The sequence below is a fragment of the Suricata suricatta genome, chromosome 3 (genome assembly GCF_006229205.1).
Source record: "Suricata suricatta isolate VVHF042 chromosome 3, meerkat_22Aug2017_6uvM2_HiC, whole genome shotgun sequence".
NCBI classification, from domain to species: domain Eukaryota; kingdom Metazoa; phylum Chordata; class Mammalia; order Carnivora; family Herpestidae; genus Suricata; species Suricata suricatta.
Window position 1 is genome coordinate 38,117,037 of NC_043702.1, and position 20,360 is coordinate 38,137,396.

Genomic DNA, 20,360 nt, shown 5'->3' on the forward strand with positions numbered 1-20,360 from the left:
TGTGTGCTCTACTAAGCCAGCTAGGCACCCCCCTTTCACCTTTATAATGACATAAAAATGATGCTGTTACTTTATGCTTTTAAACAAGAAATCGAGTAAGAACAGCACTTCTGCAAAGATTTTAGTCTAATCTTATTAGACTAAGTTTCTTTAATCTTTTTTGGTGGCCTGAAGTTTCACAAAGGGAAACATAAAGTGCATAATTTTCTATATGTTATTAAAGGATATTTGAGAAGTTGATAGCATAAAACAGGTCAAGAGATAACAGGAGGACAAAAAATAAGTGGAAAAACACTGTAGGGAAAAGAAAGAGATAGGCAGGAACTTGCATGCTATTTTCAGTGACTATTTTGGTCTCAAAGATGATTACATTTCTTTAATAGGGGGTTCCTGGGTCTTACGGAGGTCAGGACAGGGCAATTTGTTCTAATGAGCAAGAAAGAAAAAAAGCATAAAAATTGTGTTTTTCAATCATTTGGGAGAAAAGACCATATTTTCAGCTTCTCCATTTCTTGATGGACTATTATACATCTGATTTGATACATCAGCTTGAGAATTGTAGTTATCTAAATCATCTTCATGTCTTGGTGCATGTCATTTTGTTCTCTCCTCCTAAGTTTCTTGCTCTAATTCTTTTTTTAAAAAAATATTTATTTATTTATTTCTTGAGAGTGAGAGAATGTGCAAATGAGTGGGGTAGGAACAGAGAGAGGGAGAGAGAAAATCCCAGTTCTCATTTCCAGGGCATCTGGGTGGCTCAGTTGGGTAAGCATCAGACTATTGGCTCAAGTCATGATCTCATGGTTCTTGAGTTTGAGCCCAGTGTCGAGCTCTGTGCTAACAGTGCAGAGCCAAGTTGGGATCCTCTCTCTCCCTCTCTCTCTGCTTCTTCCCCACTCCTGCTCTCTCTCTCTCTCTCTCTCTCTGTCTCTTTCAGAATAAAAACACTTAAAAATATTCTTCTTCTTTTAAGAAGATTTTATGATACATTGCTATCATTAACCAGGCTTTTACTATCATACTTAGACTTTTTTTTAATGTTTATTTATTTTTGAGAGAAAGAGAGAGCATGAGTGGGCGAGGGGCAGAGAGAGAGTGAAACACAGAATCTGAAGCAGGCTCCAGGCTCTATGCTGTGTCAGCACAGAACTCGATGCAGGGCTTGACACGGGGCTTGAACTTGGGAATGGCAAGATCATGGCCTAGGCAGAAGTCAGAGGTTTAGCCAACTGAGCCACTCAGGCACCCCACTATCACACTTGAATGACCAACTGATACAAACAGTTCTGAGACTACACTTCCACCACTGATTAATACTGGGGTTGCAAGTATTAGGGGTAATATTCATTCAGCTTTCTGAGCTTTCTGGGCATATTTGGTGACCTTGCCAGCTCCAGCTGCCTTCTTGTCCACTGCTTTGATGGCACCCATAGTAACCATATGTCTCATTCAAGAACAACCAAACGCCCCAGAGGAGGATAGTTAGAGAAGCTCTCAGCACTCATAGGCTCGCCAGGAGCCATATCAATGATGGCAGCATCACCAGATTTCAAGAACTTGGGACCATCTTCCAGCTGTTTTTGAGAATGACAATCAGTGTTCTCCTTCAGCTCAAAAAACTTGCAGGCAATGTGAGCTGTGTGACTGTTCAGCACAGGTGCATATCTGGCACTGATATCTAGGATAATCACCTCAGTCATGAAGCCAGCTGCTTCCATAGGTGAGTCATTTTTGATGTCACCAGTCACATTGCCATGATGAACATCTTTGGCAGATATGTTCTTGACATTGAAACCCAAATTGTCCCCAGGAAAAGCCTTACTCAAAACTTCATGGTACATTTCAACAGACTTTTTGATAGTTGTAAGACAGACTGGAGGAAAGGTGACCACTATGCCAGATTTAAGAACACTAGTCTCCACTTGACCCACAGGGACAGTACCAATACCACCAATTTGTAGACATCCTGGAAAGGCAAGGGCTTGTCATTTGGAAAGTTAGTGGCAGAATGCAATCCAGATCTTCAAGCAGTGTGGTTCCACTGCCATTGTCATCTTTATGGGTGACTTTCCATCCTTTGAACCAAGGCATGTTAGCACTTGGCTCATGCTAAATTGGAATGTTGTCACCATTCCAACAAGAAATTGGCACAAATGCTACTGCGTAGGGGTTGTAGCCAATTCTCTTCATGTAGATTCTTACTTTATTTTTAAATTTTTAAAAAATATTTATTTAGTTTTGAGAGAGAGAGAGAGAGCTCGCATGCATGCTTGGGCACATGAATGGGGGAGGGGCAGAGAGAGAGGGAGACACAGAATCTGAAGCAGGCTTCAGGCTCTGAGCTGTAAGCACAGAGCCTGATACAGGGATCAAACTCACGAATCACAAGATCATGATCTGACCCAAATTCAAACACTTAAAAGACTGAGTTACCCAGCCGCCCCACTTCCTTAAGATTTCCTCATATCTTTTCTGACTGTAGGATGGTGCAGAAGAATCCATTTTGTTAACACCAACGTTGAGTTGTTTTACACCCAGTGTGTAAGCCAGGAGGGCATCATGGCCCCATCATCGGCTCACAGCCTGCCCATTCTTGAAATACGTGCTTCAAATCCACCAACACCAGCAGCAATAATCAGGACAGCACAATCAGCCTAGGATGTGCATGTAATAATGTTTTTGATAAAGTCTATGTGTCCTCGGGCATCATTGATGGTCATATAATACTTGCTGGTCTTGAATTTCCACAGGGAGATATCAATGGTGATAGCATGTTCATGTTCAGCTTTCTGTTTATTCAAGACCTGGCATACTTGGAGGAGTCCTTTCCCATCTCAGTAGCCTCTTCAAATTTTTCAATAGCTCCCCTTTTTGTTGATCCCACCACATTTGTAGCCAGATGACCAGAAGTGGTAGATTTGCCCAAATCTACATGTCTAACGACAGCAATGTTTATAAGAGTCTTTTCCTTTCCCATTTTGGTTTAGGTTTAGTGGTGGTTTTCATGACATCTGTGCTCTGGCAAACCCACTGCAAAAAAGCACTCTAATTCTTTTTAAACTTCCCACCTTCCCTTGTTTATGTATTGACTTCATTTTGAGGATGACTTGAGATAAGTCTGAAGCAGCTTTAACTTAATGCTTAACTTTTACAAGAATCTGGCCCTGAATTTAATCTTTTGATATATTGGGAAGAACCTTCCAAATGTCATAACAGGAGTGTTGAGAAGACCTCATGCTTCCTATGCCCCCTTCCCTCCCGTTTCTCCCTCACTGAATTGCTAATGCCTGAAATTTTATTCTTTGAATTTGCTTCATTTGATATTAAAGCGCATAAACTCCTGGGAAGATCCACTCACTCATACTTTATTGTGAATGAGGCACAGGGGCTAGACTTTGATAAGGACCAGAGATTCAGAACGAAAGAGCTCTGGTGACTGGTGCAGCTGTGATTGCCATAGTGATGGTAAAACAACTACTACATGCACAGTCTGCTGTGCTACTCACCTGCTCTGCACACATGGAGTCCCCTCCCTCACCTGAACCTCAGTGATCGCATGTGAAACATGGCGTAACAAGGCTTGCCTGGTGCACCTAACAAGATTACTTGGAGGCTCAGTGACAGTGTATGTGTAATAAAAGACTTGCAAACTGCAGAGTGCTATGCGAGGTAAAGATATTAAAGGGCACAACTAAAGGGTAAACGCAGCATCTATCTATGTCACAACTAAGGTGGCTCCTATTGCCACTTTATAATCACACTCAGAGTTCTGACTATTAAAATGGCCAGGATTCATAAATTACCTTTGGTATATCATTGTGTTCAAGTCAGCCATTTTTCTTTTCTCTTTGCTTTTATTCTGCAGGCTAGTCCATGATAGGGAAGCTGAGAGAGGATGGCTATCAAAGCACAAGTCATCCTTTGCCTTAAAGGTGTGTTTTTGCCCAAAACCTGAGTCTTTAATAAAAGAATTCTTTAGGATTGTGAGAAGCAGTAATTCTTCAGAAACAGGCTTCTTTGAGTTTAAATGAGGACTAGAATTGGTAAAGTAATATAGCCAAGTGTAGTGGTGTTATATTTCAGAGAGTGCACTCACAGCTTCAAATGAAGAAGTTATCATCTTAACATGATCAGTTTGAAAATGTACTAGTTATTCTCCTTTTTCTTTTTCAGGAAGACCAGTAAACCCCGATAAATGAACAAATGCCTGCTACTACCCAGCCACAAGCACCAAACACGGCTGTCCATGAGAAAAAGCAAAAATAATGGACCCGAAGAATCTGCATCTTAATTCCTGTAATCTGTTGAGAAGTCATGTCACAGGGTAAGAGAGGCTATGCAAATGTAATTAGGACAGGGAGACTATCCGGCATCACTTCAGCCAAATCTAATCACCTGAACCCTTAACAGTAGAGAACTTGCTTTAGCTGGGGGCAGAAGAGTGAAGTGACAGAAAGACTGAGTGAGAAGGATATGACATGTCATTTCTGTCTTTCGCATGCAAACGACTTTCAGCAAGAAATAGACGTGGGCCTTGAGGAGCTGAGGGTGGTCCCTAAGTGACAGCCAACAAAGCAACAGGGACCTACAACTGCTGGGAACAAGAATCGAATTCTGCCAATAACCCAAATGGGAAGGGAAATAAGGTCTTCCCAGAGCCTCTGGATATGAGTCCAGCTGGTGGACACTTTGATTTTGGCCTTGTAAAATTGGGAGCAGAGGAACCGACTGAGAGATCCTTGTATTCTTACCCATAGAAACTGAAAGATAAGCCACTACGTTTTTGGTAACTTGTTATGGTGGCAGCAAAAAATTCATACACCACGTGACAGGCAGCTGGACAGCAAGTCAGTGTTTGTTGTTTCAGATAGCCACTCTTATGATTTTACATTTGGCCTTCATATTTGAGTCTTTATTTTTTTTGGATTATAGCCTATGAACACCAAGCACATGACTCTTCTTTTTTAAGTTTTATTTATTTAAGTAATTTCTGCACTCAATGTGGGGTTCATGCTCACGACCCCAAGATCAAGAGTCATATGTTCTTCTGACCAAGACAGCCAGGTGCCTGAGCACATGACTGTTTAAATCAGCAGATACCTCAGTTTCAGATTCTCTAGACTAAGTATGACTTCCTTTAATTTTCAGTAATTTCTCCTGAGGTCTCTCACAGTGAATTTTGTACTCAGTTATTGCTATATACAGCTTCATTATTTTTTATTAAAAAATTTTTAAAGTATGCTTAAATGTGGGGCTTGAACTCACCACCCCGAGATCAAGAGTCTTATGCTCTACTGACTGAGCCAGCCAGACACCCCATCTATACACAGAGCTTTAAAAAAATTGAGATATAGTATACATGGGGTAAAATGCATTAAGTGTATGGCTTGATTTAACTTTTCGTATGTAAATACCTAAGTTCACAAGATAGGAAGCAAAGGTGGTAAAACCACTACCTAGAATAGAGAGATATAAGATCTCTCCATGACTATATATATATATATATGTATATATATATATATATATAGTATATATGTGTTTATGCATAGTCTCTCATGATAGTTATTTGGGTTGTTTCCAATTTTGAGCTATTATGAATAAAGCTGCCATGAACTTTGTTGCACATGTTTTTTCGTGGATACCTGTACTTACGTCTCTTGGGTATGAGGGAATTCTTGGGATATAGGGTAGATTAACCTATATTTTGTCAGGTTATCCCAAACTTATGCTTCAAAATTGGTGAATTTTGTCTATTTTCATGTGATGTATTACTGATAGTAATAATTTTATTTTTATAAATAAGCCAAGAGCCCATATGTATCGTAACATATGTATGCTGTCTGCATGTAAGTAGAACTCAATTTTGTTTTTAAAGCACTTACTCAGAAGAACTGTGATTTACAACAAAGGAGATATAAGGGAGTTTGATTTCTCAAAACTGAGAATGTTGCACCAAAGACAATTTTGCTTCTGCCTGTATTATATTTTGCTTTGCAGCATTTTCTGCTTTACTCAACTTATTAAAGACCTATGCTTCTTATTTTGTGATCTCTCTTTATCACTGGACATTGTTCTCAGCACGAGGAAGCACAGCATAAGCATTTATGATATTCCCTTCCCTATTTCTGGGTACTGAGGACCCCAACCCTCTGTTTTGGAAAGAGGCTTGTAAGTACTCTGGTCCTTTGAAAAAGAGAAGTTGCTTTTACATCAGGTAGTTTGGGTCTATGAAAAGTCTCAGAGCACAGTTCATGGGCAACATGTGGGCTGCTGATAATGGATACATTTTAGTCACAAGACTGCAGTTAATGTGGTTCTCCTTCCAGGTGACGTGAGGTGCTCCCTTGAGGGGTCTCCTCTGAGTCGGGGATTGGCCCCCAAGCACTGGCCATCCCACCACAGATTTTTCCAGATTCTAAGTGTTAGCTCTGCATCTTTCCACATACCTATCCCCCACCTTCTCACACCCTCTACTTTCTTTATCATTCTTCTGTTATCGTAGGAACTCTAGTCTTACTTCTTTAAACCTTCCCTTTTGACTCTGACAACATTCAGAAGTCAAAAAAAAATATTGCTTATCTTTTTTCAAGGCAATGTGGATGCTTCTGCTAACTTGAGGAGAGTGTGCATGTACAGAGGAGAAGAAAAGCAGAAATATTGTTATTTCAATTCTGTCACGTATTAGTCAGAGTTCTCCTGAGGAAAAGTATATAGAGGGTTTATTATAAGGATTCATACCAGTATGGAGGCTCTGCAGTGTGGACTGGCAGGCTGGAGATCCAGAAGAGCCCATGGTGCAATTTCAGTTTCAAGGCCGTCCTCCGGACTCCCAGCAATACAATCTTTTACATCTCTCTTGCTTGAGGAGGCTAGACTTTTTGTTTAGGCATTTAACTGATTGCACAAGGCCCACCCACTTTATGAAGGGCAATCTGATTTAAAAAACAATGTACTGATTTAAATGTTAATCTCATCCGAATCACCTTTTAAATTGATGATGACGTTAACCCTCACCGGTCATTACACTCATGATCCCCAGGAAGACACTGGCTCCCCCAGGGTCTACCTGTGTCCCACTAGCGTCATCTTTCTCATTTTCGGGGAAAGAACACATTGTGGAGTAAGATTCTCTGAATTTGCGTCCCAGTGATTCTTGGTAGCTATGTCATTTGGATAAATCCTTTTTTTTTTAAAGAGATTTTTTTTTTTTTAATGGCTTCAGTTATCATAGAGCAGTGGCTCTCAGCTGGGGGCAACTTCTCTCTCTCTCTCTCTCTCTCTCTCTCTCTCTCTCTCTCTCTCTCTACCTCACCAGGAAACATTTGATAACTTTGAAAACATTTTTGATTGTTAATGATCAGGGTGAGGCCGGGAGGACTTGCTGCATCTGGTGGGAAGAGGCCAGGGATGCTGCTGAACACCCAGCTCACACTGAACAGGTTCCCAGCAACAGGGAATCTGCTGGCCCCGAATGTCAGTAGTGCTGAGGCTGTGAAAGCTTTGGCTGAAGGTGAGGTCACCAAACTGGGATACAATAAATTTGGAGAAGACTGAAAGACAGAAAGGTTAGAAGATAAAAGAACCAATAAAATGGTGCTTAAGTTCTCAAAAGAAAATGTGTGAGAGTTTCCCCCCAGTTTCTAAATGGAGTATTAGGTAGGTGATATTATAAGTTGAAAAAAGCATTTTTGGAGGTTAAGTTATAATTGGGAGAAAAGAGAGAAGGGCTCAGTTTCCTAGGAACATAAGCAAACACATTAGGTATTTGACTAAATTTCTCCCTCATGTCATTGGCCCTTGGGATGCGGCGTAGGTTTGCCGCCCTGAGGTGGCCTGGTGTAGGTGACATCACTGTGAGCAAGTGTCATGGGTCAAAAGAAGGTGGTGAACTTCTTAACTTGTGGTTAAGAAACCAAGAGAATATTTTTGTAAAAAGATGTAAAAGGGTAACTACAGTGTGATTTAGCAAATGCCTTAAAGTAATAGATTACTATTTTGTTAGTTCATAATTTATTCTGGCAGTCTGTTTAACCATATGCACAGTCTCCTGAATATGATTTAAATGTTAAATCCTAATTATGAAACTCTAATTCAAAACAATTTTAAGCAAGACTGTTGAGAATTAATGTGAATGCAAATCATGAAGTCACTCTCATTAGGGAAATGCACACTAATTTTAATTTTGGACCAGGTGTAAGCCTCTCTGAACTAATATCAAGTAGACCTAAAGTAAAAATAAAAATGGTCACAACTTTAAAAAGGTTATATTCTGCCAATTTAAGTTATCTGGGAATATGCAACAGCTACCTAATCTCTCTATTTTGTATTTTAAAGAATTTTTATTTTTAAGTTATCTCTGTACCCAACATGGGGCTCAAACTTACGACTCTGAGATCAAGAGTTGTATGCTCTAATGACTGAGCCAGCCAGGTGCCCCTATCTAATCTCTTTATAAATGATTCTTAGATAATTTAAAAATATATAGATTACTGAAGGTCTTCTAAACTTTTAGGACTGATTTTGTTGGCTTAGTTAGCTCATGCCTTGTTTCGGTAGGCTTTCTTTGTAAGGATTGAGTTACTGTAGTCAACTGACTCGGTCAGTGTGCTGTGAGGGTCACCACAATGCCCTTTTGCTTCAACTAATCAGCCTCTGAAAAAGAAGCAAGATGATTAATTCTATTGACTGAGTTGAAGAGAAAAATGAGCATATCAAAGAAAGTGTGAAATTCCTTCCAGTTGGCACACATAGCAGATGTAGCTACTGATAACCTCTTGAATTTCCTGTTAAGCAGATCAAGGTATCTCTTTACCCAATATAGTCAATATTGTAACACTGTCAAATCATTTATTTATTATTCGTCTGCCTACCATTTATTGAAACCTTAAAGTTGTGTTTAGTCATGGCACTCTGAAAGAAGAAAGAGACAACTATGAAACCACTTGTAGTCTAGTGGGAGAGATTTAAGTTACAAGGTACGATGACACTCTGCATTCTGTAAGACAGATATTAGTGGAGGAGACCTGAAAGAGATGCACATGCACAGGCAGCCTGGGGCAAGAAGAGTATGCTTATATCCCTAAGGACTTTGGGATTTAGTTTGAGAGATGAGTGTTGCTTAGTTGGGATGGCTATCTGGTGGTAAGGGGAAGCAGTCTAATCTGGATACATGTTATTATTTTATTTTACTTTATTTTTTAAAATGTTTATTTCTTTTGAGAGAGAGAAAGAGTGTGAGCGGGGGGCGGGGGGCGGCGGAAAGAGGGAGAGCAAGACTCTCAAGCACTCTGTGCTGTCAGCACAGAGCTCGACACAGGGCTCAATCCCACAAACCGTGAATCATGACCTGAGTTAATATCAACAGTGAGATGCTTTAACTGACTGAGCCTCTCAGGCGCCCCTTATCTGGATATATTTTGAAACAGTTAAGAGACTTTGTGAGATAGAATCAAAAAAGAACAGTCCAGAATGATTTTGAAATTTTAGCAAAAATAACTAAGTTGGAGTTGCTATTTCCTGAGATTGGAAAGACTGGGAAGGAAATGTTTTGGATATGATAAGTGTGACATAACAATTAGATATTATTATGGAGATTAGAATAGGTAGTTGGGATAAATAAATCAATAGTTGGGATCCAGGGGGGAAATCTGCATTAAGAATTTACATTTGGGGACCCCAAGCATACAGAGGGTATTTAAAGCCATGAATCAGAAAATTCCCTAATGACCAAATACAGATAGCAAAGAGGAGAGATGAGTTTTTCAGGAAATTAATGTGTAGAGGCTGGGGAGAGGAAGAGGGATCAGCAAACAAGCCTGAGAAGGGAGGGACTATTTGAACAGGAAGGGACTCTCAGGAGGATGTGCTCCCCAGGACTCCGAGTGAAGACAGTGTTTGTGAGGAGGGCATGACAGGTTTTTAGATTTTTAGATTTTTATATATAAAAATCTCTCCAAGTCATTGAGAACCACTGGGCTAGATGGTATAATATTTTATGTATAGTGAGTGACTGGAAAATCGGATCATTTTGTGTGATGGTGGTATCAGCACGGTAAGAAACAGGACTCTACTCTTTCAGGAAGAGAAGATTATGCTACCACATAACTGAGTTCTCAAGGAAGCAGACATGGAGACTCAGGTTAGTGTGTAGCATGTTCACCGGGTAAAGAAAGGGTGAAGGATTGAGCTGAGGGGAAATCAAGCCACAAGGTATCTCCATGATGAGCTTTGCAGACCCTGTGGCGAGACCTGGAGCTAAAAACGTTCTGTCAGTGTTGTCCTATGTTGGACTGGGATGACCAGGCCTGCATAGATCAGCCATTCAATCTGATCTCCCTGGAAGGGTTTGACGTAGGCCAGGCAGCTCTCTGTGGCTGGAGCTGACCTGAAGGAGCCCTCCCTGGACCGGGGACTCTGGGGACAGGCACACAGCGTCTTCCTCAGCTGTGAATTCCGCAGGCCCACATACCTGGTTCTGGTCTACGTGACAGGCTAGCTGGAAAACACTGAGCGCCCCCATGAGTCCCAGGAGGCTCGGCCAGGATTTGTTGTTTTGAGAAACATATTTACCTTTATGAATCAATATTATTGATTTTCTTAAATTTTTGTTATACACGTACACAAACATGGTTCACAAATCAACATTCTTCTCCCACTGTCACTGATGAAATACTCCACTTCCTGTGGTGTGTTCTCTGATAACAAAGGTATTGAAATTGTGGGGAACTTTTAGAGGATTTTTTTCTCACTGTCAGTTAATTTACATTTTAAATGGGTAACAGTTTAAAAGTAGAAAAACAACAAGGAAGATGGATCTGTGCACAAAAACAGTATGTTTGAAATCACTGACGATGGTTATGGTAATGAAGAAAGTTAAGTACAACCTGATATCAAGGAAGCAAGTCTTGTCCCTGGGGCCATTGCACCAGTGAGCGCCAGCAGCAAAGATGAGATCACCACTCCAACCACCACTAGAAAAAGACAAAGAGAAACCTAATGAAATGAGATATTAAGAAAGATATACTTAGATGTTATTTAAAATTTGAAGCTTGTGATTGAGGAGATGCAAATGTCTAAAATATGGTGTCTCTCATAGCCATGACTGTTATAATGATATTTTTAAAAGTACACATTCTGAAGGAAAAAAAAAATCACAAGAAATCTTGCAGCTAAATAGAGACATAATAGCTAGAAGCAATGTAAGGAAAAGTGTAATCCCCACACAAATGAAGACTTGCTTAGTGGTCCCTTCAAGGTTAAGTAAACTGAGAGTCCCTGCCTCATTGCTATGAAGCATTGAAAGGCTTCCTTTGAAAGCAGTTACCATTTTTGGGAAAGAAGAAAGAGGGAAGGAAAACCCTCACAGAAAAGGGTACTTCCTGGGGCTCCTGGGTGGCTGGGTCCGTTGAGATCCACTCTTGATCTTGACTCAGGACATAATCTCATAGTTCATGGGTTCAAGCCTCAGGTTGGGCTTTGCGGCACAGAGCTTACTTGGGATTCTCTCTGTCTCCTGGCCCCTCTCCCTTTCAAATAAATAAATAAAACTTTAAAAATAGGTGTACTTCTGATTGACTGATATTTACTTGAAAGAGACTGTTTTAAATGTTTTAGATTTAATAGATGGAGGCAGAGATGGGAGGAAAGGGACTACGTTATGGAGCCAAGAAAGCCTTTATTGGGATCTGCAGTTACTGGGCGAAGTCCCATGGCCCAGGGAGTGGAGAGTCCGGGAAAGTCGTGCCTGGTACAGGAGGGGCAAGGTATTTTATGGGTGAAAGACTTCTGGTCGGTCCTGGGAGGGCAGACCACCAAATAAGGGCACTTTAGGGACGTGGCGGGATGGGATAGGTTGCCTCCTCTGTCAGGGTGGTGGGAAGCTGGGGCTCCATGATTGGCTGTTTTCAAACTGGCGTGGAACATTCCAGGTCTGAGGGTGAGGGTGGGGGTCGTCGGTGCACGGTGTTTTTCCAACCCACAGCAAAATGGCTGCTCCGTTGCCATGCCAAGGTGACTCCCAAGGTGACTCTTACATTAAACACCAATTTGTCAATCATTAACTGGCAAATTTAAATGCAGCCTTTCTCTTTCCCCATCTGTGGAATGGGGTCTCAAAATTCAATTTGTAATTCAGTTTGTAATTCTTCCAGAAATTAAGAAGGCCACCTTATTTTACTCTTCTGTGTATGTCATATATTAAATTTTTTCACATTACAAATATTTATTGGAAAAGAGGAGTTCTCAAAACAAGTTTAAATATTTAGAATTTCTGTATGTGATGAAAATTACATTTATGATAAAATAAAGAACACAATCTGCCATTTTTATCCAGAAGAAAAATTATTTAACAATTTTACCTTTGGGAGTAAAAGACATCATGTCATTGGCCATATGACACCAGAGATTCCACTCCTCAGCAAGCTGGTACAGTTACAAAAACATCCACCAACGAGGACCTAAAATTATTTTTTTACCTACCCCCACGTGTGGCAACATTCTGGTGGTGATTATTCTGACACGGCTCATAAAGGAATTAAAACACAAAAATGTTGCATTTGCATTCACATACTTATATGAATCTCGGTTCTCAAAATATTATGACACTCATACCCAGAAGGGAAACTTACTGGGTGTCAAATCTGATACGTAAAGCAGCGTCAGCACTTCATCCTGCAGGAAATTCTCAAGTTGTTAGTAGTCAATTTCAGCGGTGATTTATAAATGCCATTGCCTCTTACCCATTAATCAGTGAAGAAGGTAGGAAGTTTTCCTTGTTTTGTCTGATAGCAAGAAAACTTATATCTTTATATATTAATAGAAATTTGGCGTCTCACGCAGAGGATGGCAACATTCATACATATTTTAAAGATAGGAAAACATTCCAAAATCATTTGCAGCTTTTCTAGTTTTAAGTTAAAGCCCCCAGACTTTTTAGGAATTGCTCTCTGGCCTCTATTGTTATTACTATTTTGATAGGGAAACTTGAGTAACATTGATATGGACAAAAGGCATCCACCAGAATTTTTAAAAAATAGACTATTTTTAAAGAGCAGTTTTAGGTTTATGGCAAAATTGAGCAGAAAGTACCGAGACTTCCCATACATTCCCTCTGCTCCCAAACTTTCATAGCCTCCCCCATTATCAACAGCCTCCACCAGAGTAACACACCTCATTATTGCCCAATGTCTATAATTTATATTAAGATTCATCTTTGTATTGTACATTCTATGGGTTTGGACAAACATGGGTTTGGGGAGTAGAATTATTATTATTATTTTACATTTATTTTTGATACAGAGAGAGACAGAGCATGAGAGGGGGAGGGGCAGAGAGAGAGGGAGACACAGAACCGGAAGCAGGCTCCAGGCTCTGACCTAGCTGTCAGCCTAGAGCCTGACGCGGGGCTCGAACCCAGGAATGTGAGATCTGACCTGAGCCGAAGTCGGAGGCTTAACCCACTGAGCCACCCAGGCGCCCCAGTAGAATTATTTTTAAGATTTGAATTTTATACTCATATAGGCTGTGTTGTGAAATGTAGTCACTGGCCACACATGGCCATTTAAATTAAAATCAATTAAAACTAAAAACTGAGTCACTTGGTTACTATAATCACAGTTCATGTGCTTAGTAGCTTAATAGCTACACATGGTGGGGTGCCTGGGTGGCTCAGTCAGGTAAGCATCCTGGTTCGGGTCAGGTCAGGATCTCACAGTTCGTGGATTCGAGCCCCGCATCGGGCTGTGTGCTGACAGCTAGCTCAGAGCCTAGAGCCTGTTTCAGATTCTGTGTCTCCCTCTCTCTCTGACCCTCCCCTGCTCACGCTGTCTCTCTCTCTGTCTCTCAAAAATAAATAAAAGACATAAAAATATTTTTAAATAGCGACACATGGCTACAGTATCAGACAGCACAGGTAAGGCACGTTTCTGTAATTGCAGGAAGTTCTATCAGACAGCACTGATACAGAGGATGAATTACAGAGAGGAAATATTGAGAGAATGAATAACAACCACACACTTATTGCTGTAGTAGGAGAATACTGACTCAAAAAATAAGGCAAAAAATGAAAACTCCATAATGATTTTTTATGCAGTCCTATTAGCATTTTTTCTTTTTAATAATCATAGTCTATAAGGAAGAAGGAAAATGAGGAAGTAATTTACTAAAAAGAAAGTTGTAGTTTAGATTGAAGAAAGTATTTTCTTATAATGACAGAATTCCAGTTAGTAATGACCTTCAAGGTCTCCTTGTCTACCCCCCATGTGATTGACTATACTTTAATTGGCTGTAGGGTTTCTGTGTGAACTCCTGCAGGAGCTGGAGTTCCTGGTCTCCCGAGAGAAACATCCCCGCTGAGGTAGCCTGTCCTGAGGAATCACTGAACTGAGACCAGACTACTGGCCACTTTTCAGGATGCTGGCAGTGCTGAGTTCCAGTTAGGGAAGGCGGTGAGCTCCAGAGGCAGAAGGATGCCTGCCTTTGGTCTGGGCACCATCCCTGAGAATACAGTCTGTCTTCTAGTTTCACCCTCACTTTTAGGCAGGGAAAAAATGCCATCTATAAAGATCACAGGATAAAATTATATGGGTTAACGTGCTTTGAAAAATGGAGAGTGCTGTACACGTAGAAGGTTTTATTATTACGAAGCCCTGGGGAGTTGTGGTGATACAGTCAAGTCCCGGAAAGCTGATATTATGGTGGGGAAGCCCTTAGGGACTTTAAAATGATTGTTTCAGCAGGTCCCACATGCAAAAGAAACCTGTTGAAGAATAAGACACGTGAAGTTATATAAGGTTTTCAGAACATGCAAAAATGAAGGTGAATATATTCCAGGTCCAGGAGCTCAGAAAAGCCATCTTTTTAAATATCCTTCTTATTGGCTGAGGTAAGAATGTGAAAATTCAGGTCTATAAAGCAATATAAAAAGCCTTAAGACTGGTGGACTTGGAATACTAAAACAGAGCTATAAAACAAAATCCTGACTTTTTTAAAAAAACAGATGAATGCTCAATCTCCATGTTGATGTTTAAAAATTAATTTTGTCTTTATTAATTTCAAGAGCACTTGGATATAGTAGCTATGTGTGAGACACACATACGATGTTAGCTGCATTTACAGCCTCACAGACTTCCTGTGAGAACCTACACCGTCTCCTCTCCCAAGGGTCTTCTAGCCACAGGTTGAAGACCCACCCCTGGCACTGAGTAAGTCTGTCCCTCTGTGATTTATCTTTGATTGGCCTTCATTTTTGCCTTACTTCCACCATTTTTCTAAAGAACAGGTGGATCTGAACATGAAGCAGTGCTTAGACAACACTTTTGGTTTTGTTTCTAAGACTGGAGAATGCCCACCAATCAGTCATCAAACATCACTCTATACCTATGGTGATTTTAAAAAATATTTTTTAAATGTTTCTTTTAAGAGGGTGTGGGAGGGGTAGAGAGAGAGGGAGAGAGAGAAAATTCCAAGTAGACTCTGAACTGTCAGCATGGAGCCCAGTGCAGTGCTTGATCTCATGAACCCTATTATGACCTGAGCCAAAATCGAGAGTCAGATGCTTAACCAACAGATTTATCCTGGCACGCCTATGGTGATTTTTTTCTAGTTGCTATATAATTAATGTATACTATTGTATTAGTTTCAGTCATATTAAAGTTTTCACTTAGAACAACTTTACAGAGGGGCACTTGGGTGGTTCAGTTAGTTGAGTGTCTGCCTCTTTATTTCTCTTCGGGTCATGATGTGGTGGTTGGTGGGATTGGACCCAAGTCGGGCTCTGGGCTGATGGTGCAGAGCTTGCTTGGGATTCTCTTTCTCCCTCTCTCTCTGTCCCCCTTCCCTTAAAATAAATAAATAAATATTCCCACTCCACCGGGAAACCTGTCATTTTTAACATCTGATCAGTTGTCATAAAGAGAAAAGACCAAAAAGCTAAAGGTAAAGACAATGACGACACTGACACAATTTGGATTTTAATGAAATAAAATTGGCTGAGGTACTTAACTGTACCTCACATGTATCACATAAGAAAATTTAGCAACTGCTACCTACAAATACTGGACTTTGTTCTGTGTAGATGGAGGGGAAGAAAGCTGTGCTGATTTTCAAATTGGGACTAACAATATGACAAAAAGTTGTGTATGAGATAAATGTGTATTAGAATTTGCCTAGGCAGGGTTTTGTTTTGTTTTGTTTTGTTTTGTTTGTAACTGAATCTCTCCTCATTTAAGTAACAGCTATTCTATATGTAGTAGTATCGCCTGAGTGCAGTGGGAGGTTAAAAAGTAGGAGAATAAGAAGTAATTTCCTTCATATACTTGAAATCTTTCTATAATAGGGACACCTGGGTGGCTCAGTCCGACTTCAGTTGAGCTTCTGACTTCAGTTCGGGTCATGATCTCGTGGTTCCTAGGACTGAGCCCCACGCTAGGTTCTGTGCTGTCAGCGTGGAGCCCATTTCAGATCCTCTGATCCCCTCTCCCTGCCCCTCCCTTGCTTGTGCTGTCTTTCTCTCTCAAAAATATATAAATATTAAAAACTTTATTTTCTATTATAAAAATGGCACTGGTCTTCAAAGGGCAGTGCTTTAGAAACACAACTACTCCTGTTCCTTACCTGTTAGGCTACTATCTGCCTGCTCTCTGTCACTTTTTCTGGCCTCGAATGTCCTTTAAGTACAATTCAGGGACTTTATTAGGTGATAAGTGAAGTGCCATCATGGTTTTATTTCTATTTCACATTTCACAGCAATAATTGTTAAACTTTTTAATAAGGCCATTTGTTTACATATGTTATGACATTTATTTTTTTGGATATTTATTTATTATTGAGGCAGAGAGAAACAGAGCGTGAATGGGGAAGGGGCAGAGAGAGAGGCACAGAGTCTGCAGGCGCTTCAGGCTCTGAGCTGTCAGCACAGAATCCCGACGTGGGGCTTGAACCCACAAACTGTGAGATCATGGACACTTAACCAACTGAACCACCCAGGTGCTCCTATGACATTTAATTTTTACAAAATTCTATAAGAAGTTATTCTTATATGGCTCTGACTTTGAGAGAGTCAGGATGTCACAGATCTTGCGGGAGACAAAGCTAGGGTTTGATTCCCTCACCCATGACACCGCAGACCACATACTTTGCACAGTGCCAAATCACATCTGTGGCAAAAACCTGTTATTAACAAAAGAAAATGTCTTGCCCCATTAGCTAACAGAGGACCACAGATGGAGGTAGTAGGCCTTCAGACTGTTTTCATGTCTTTTGTGTCAAAAAGGGCCAAAGCAAGGTAAAATAAAGGAAATTCTCTGGTTCAAATGGTCAGCAGTGATGATGTGATTACCTCAGCTAAGTTTATCTAAAACCCCTTTGATCATTCAACTTGTGTGACATGTAATTCACTTCATTAAAAAACTTTTTTGCTTTAAGATAATTGTAGGTTCCCAAGCAGTCGTAAGAAACCATACAGAGAAACCCCACACATCATCACCTGGTTTCCTCTTGTACTGCAATAGCACAAACAGGAAATTGATATTTATGGAATCTATCAGTTCTATCCATATTTCCCCGGTCTCACATGCACTCGTGTGTGTGTGTGTGTGTGTTTCATCCTATGCAATTTTATCACATGCATGCACTCATGGGCTCCCAACCACAGGCAATACACAGAAGAGTTTCATCGCCAGGATCCCCCATACTACCTTTTAGTAGCCACAGCCACTCAACTTCAACCTTTAGCAACCACTGATCTGTTTTCCGTTGCCTCATTTTGTCATGTCAAGAATGTTTAGTAATTTTATCATGTAATCTTTTGAATTGGGCCCTTTTCCCCCCTATTCAGGTTAATTTTCTTGAGATCCAAGGTATTTTTTTTTGTCTTTTATTTTATTTTTGAGAGACAGAGAGACAGTGCGAGTAGGGGAGGGTCAGAGAGAGAGGGAGACACAGAATCTGAAGCAGGCTCCAGGCTCTGAGCTAGCTGTCAGCACAGAGCCTGACGCGGGGCTCGAACCCATGAACCATGAGATCATGACTTGAGCCGAAGTCGGACACTTAACCGACTGAGCCACCCAGGTGCCCCGAGATCCAAGGTATTTTGTGTATCAATTCCTTTTCATTACTGAGTAGTATTCAGTATCATGATGTATCATGATGTACCACAGTCTGTTAAACCCCTCACCTATGGAAAGACATTTCGGCTGTTTCCAGCTTTTGTCTATGGTGAATAATGCTGCTATGAACATTCATGTGCAAGTTTTTGTGTGAACATAAACTTTCATTTCTCTCTTACGAATGCCCAATTGGGCAATTGTTGGATTGCATGGTAAACACGTTTGGGTTTGTAAGAGACTGGCACTGCTTTCAAAGGGACCACCAACAATGTGTGTGATTTAGTGGCTCAGCATCCGGTGCCCTGCCTGGGGTAAAGGCTATACTCTCCCAAGGGGCTGAGCGGAGAAAGGGAGCCCTGGCCTCCAGGCTGCACGCACCTGAATTTAGCCTGTGCAACATGGATCTGACGGGGAAGGAGGAGAAATGGCGGCTTTCCCCCTCCCTTCTGGGGGAGATACCATAGCCCTTAACTGTGAGCTAGAGGGAGCGAGATTGATGCATTCTTGGCTGCACCCACCCAGTGTGGAAATTCTGCCATGCTGAGCTGGGAAGCCGTGAGAGGTGTGAGGAGTTTAAATGCCACAGACTCTTGCTGTTCTTACTGAGTTTTAGTAGATTTTCCTTGAATGAATGTTTCCTTTAGATGTTTTTTTTTTTGGTAATTTTAGTAACTATGATTGTTTTCTTGGGGCATAGATCCACAGAATCCCCAGAGCCATGATTCTGGAAGTGGAACCTAACACGACTGAGTTTTTACTCAAAGAAAATGAAAATACTATTTCAAAAATATATATGCACCCCTATGTTTACTGCAGCATTATTTACTACAATATCCAAGATATGGAACCATACTAAGAACCTAAGTGTCCACTGACAGATGAATGGATAATGGATAAGGAACATTATGTAGTTATGAAATACTATGCAGAAAAATATTACACAGTTATGAAAAAGGATGAGACAGTGCCATTTGCAACAACATGGATGGACTTAAGAGGGCATTATGCTAAGTAAATTAGTCAGACTGAGAAAGACAAATGCCATATGATTTCATTTGTATGTGGAACTCTAAAAAAAAAGTGAATAAACAAACAAAAAGCAGAATCAGACCTATAAATACAGAGAACAAATCGATGGTTGCCGAGGTGAGAGTGGGGAGAAGAGCAAAATGGGTGAAAGAGAGTGGGAGGTACAGGCTTCCAGTTATGGAGTGAAAAAGTCATTAGAATAAAAGGCTAAGTATAAGGAATATCATCAACGACATTGTAGCAGGATTGTATGGAGATAGATGATGGCTACACTTGTAGTGAGCATAGCCTACTGTTTGTACTTGTGGAATAAGTATGTTGTTCACCTGAAACTCATGTGACATGGTGTGTCTACTCAGGTAAAAAAAAAAAAATTAGGAATGCTTGGGTGGCTCATGTTGTTAAGCATTGGATTCTTGATTTTGGTTCAGCTTATGATCTCATGGTCATGGAAATGAACCCTATGCTGGGCTCAGAGCAGAGCATAGAGCCTTCTTGGGATTCTCTCTTTGCCCCCTCCTGCTTGTGCATGTGCACTCTCTGTCTCTGTCTCTCAAAAAAATTTTTTTAATTAAAAAAATTAAAAAATACTGTTGTATTTTGAGGTTCTTTAAATACTCCATGCATAAGTTTTTGTCAGATATATGGTTTGCAAATAGCTTCTCCTGGTCTGCTGTTTCTCTTTTCATATTCTACACAGGATCTTTTGTTAAGCAGATATTTTAAATCTTGATGAGGTCCAATTTATTGCCATTTTTTTCTTTTATAGTTTCTTTATACAACCTATAGTATAGGCTGTATGTTTAATCACATCTAGCTCTTGGTCCTAAAGCATTTCTCCTCTTTTGTGTAAACGTTTCATAGCTTTATAGTTTTACATTTAAGCTATTATCATTTTGAGTTAATTTTTGTATGTATTAGGTGTAAGGTTTAGGATGATGCTCAATTTTTCTTCCCCTTCCTTCCTTCCTTCCTTTCTTTCCTTCCTTCCCTTCCTTCCTTCCTTCCTTCCTTCCTTCCTTCCTTCCTGCCTGCCTTCCTTCCTTCCTTCCTTTCTCTCTTTCTCTCTTTCTTCCTTTCCTTTCCTTTCTCTCCCTTATGGATGTCTAATTCCTCTAGCACCATTTGTTGAAAGAGATATGGTTCCTCTGTTGAATTGCTTTTGCACCTTTGACAGATATCAGTCAGACATATTTATGTGGGTCTCTTTCTCTGTTGGGTCTGTTG

The 20,360-nt window shown here is 40.5% G+C and overlaps 1 long non-coding RNA gene and 1 pseudogene across 1 annotated transcript in view; both read right to left on the bottom strand.

The window, feature by feature from the left end:
- Positions 1-1,344: 1,344 nt before the first annotated feature.
- LOC115286424 lies at positions 1,345-2,977 on the bottom strand (annotated as a pseudogene).
- A 4,538-nt stretch (positions 2,978-7,515) lies between these two features.
- LOC115286425 overlaps positions 7,516-20,360 on the bottom strand; it is a 52,570-nt gene continuing 39,725 nt past the window's right edge. The window contains exons 2-3 of the long non-coding RNA XR_003906055.1: positions 10,884-10,970; positions 7,516-7,550 (exon numbers count right to left, since the gene is read on the bottom strand). This is a non-coding gene — a long non-coding RNA (uncharacterized LOC115286425). The remainder of the gene's footprint in view (positions 7,551-10,883; positions 10,971-20,360) is intronic.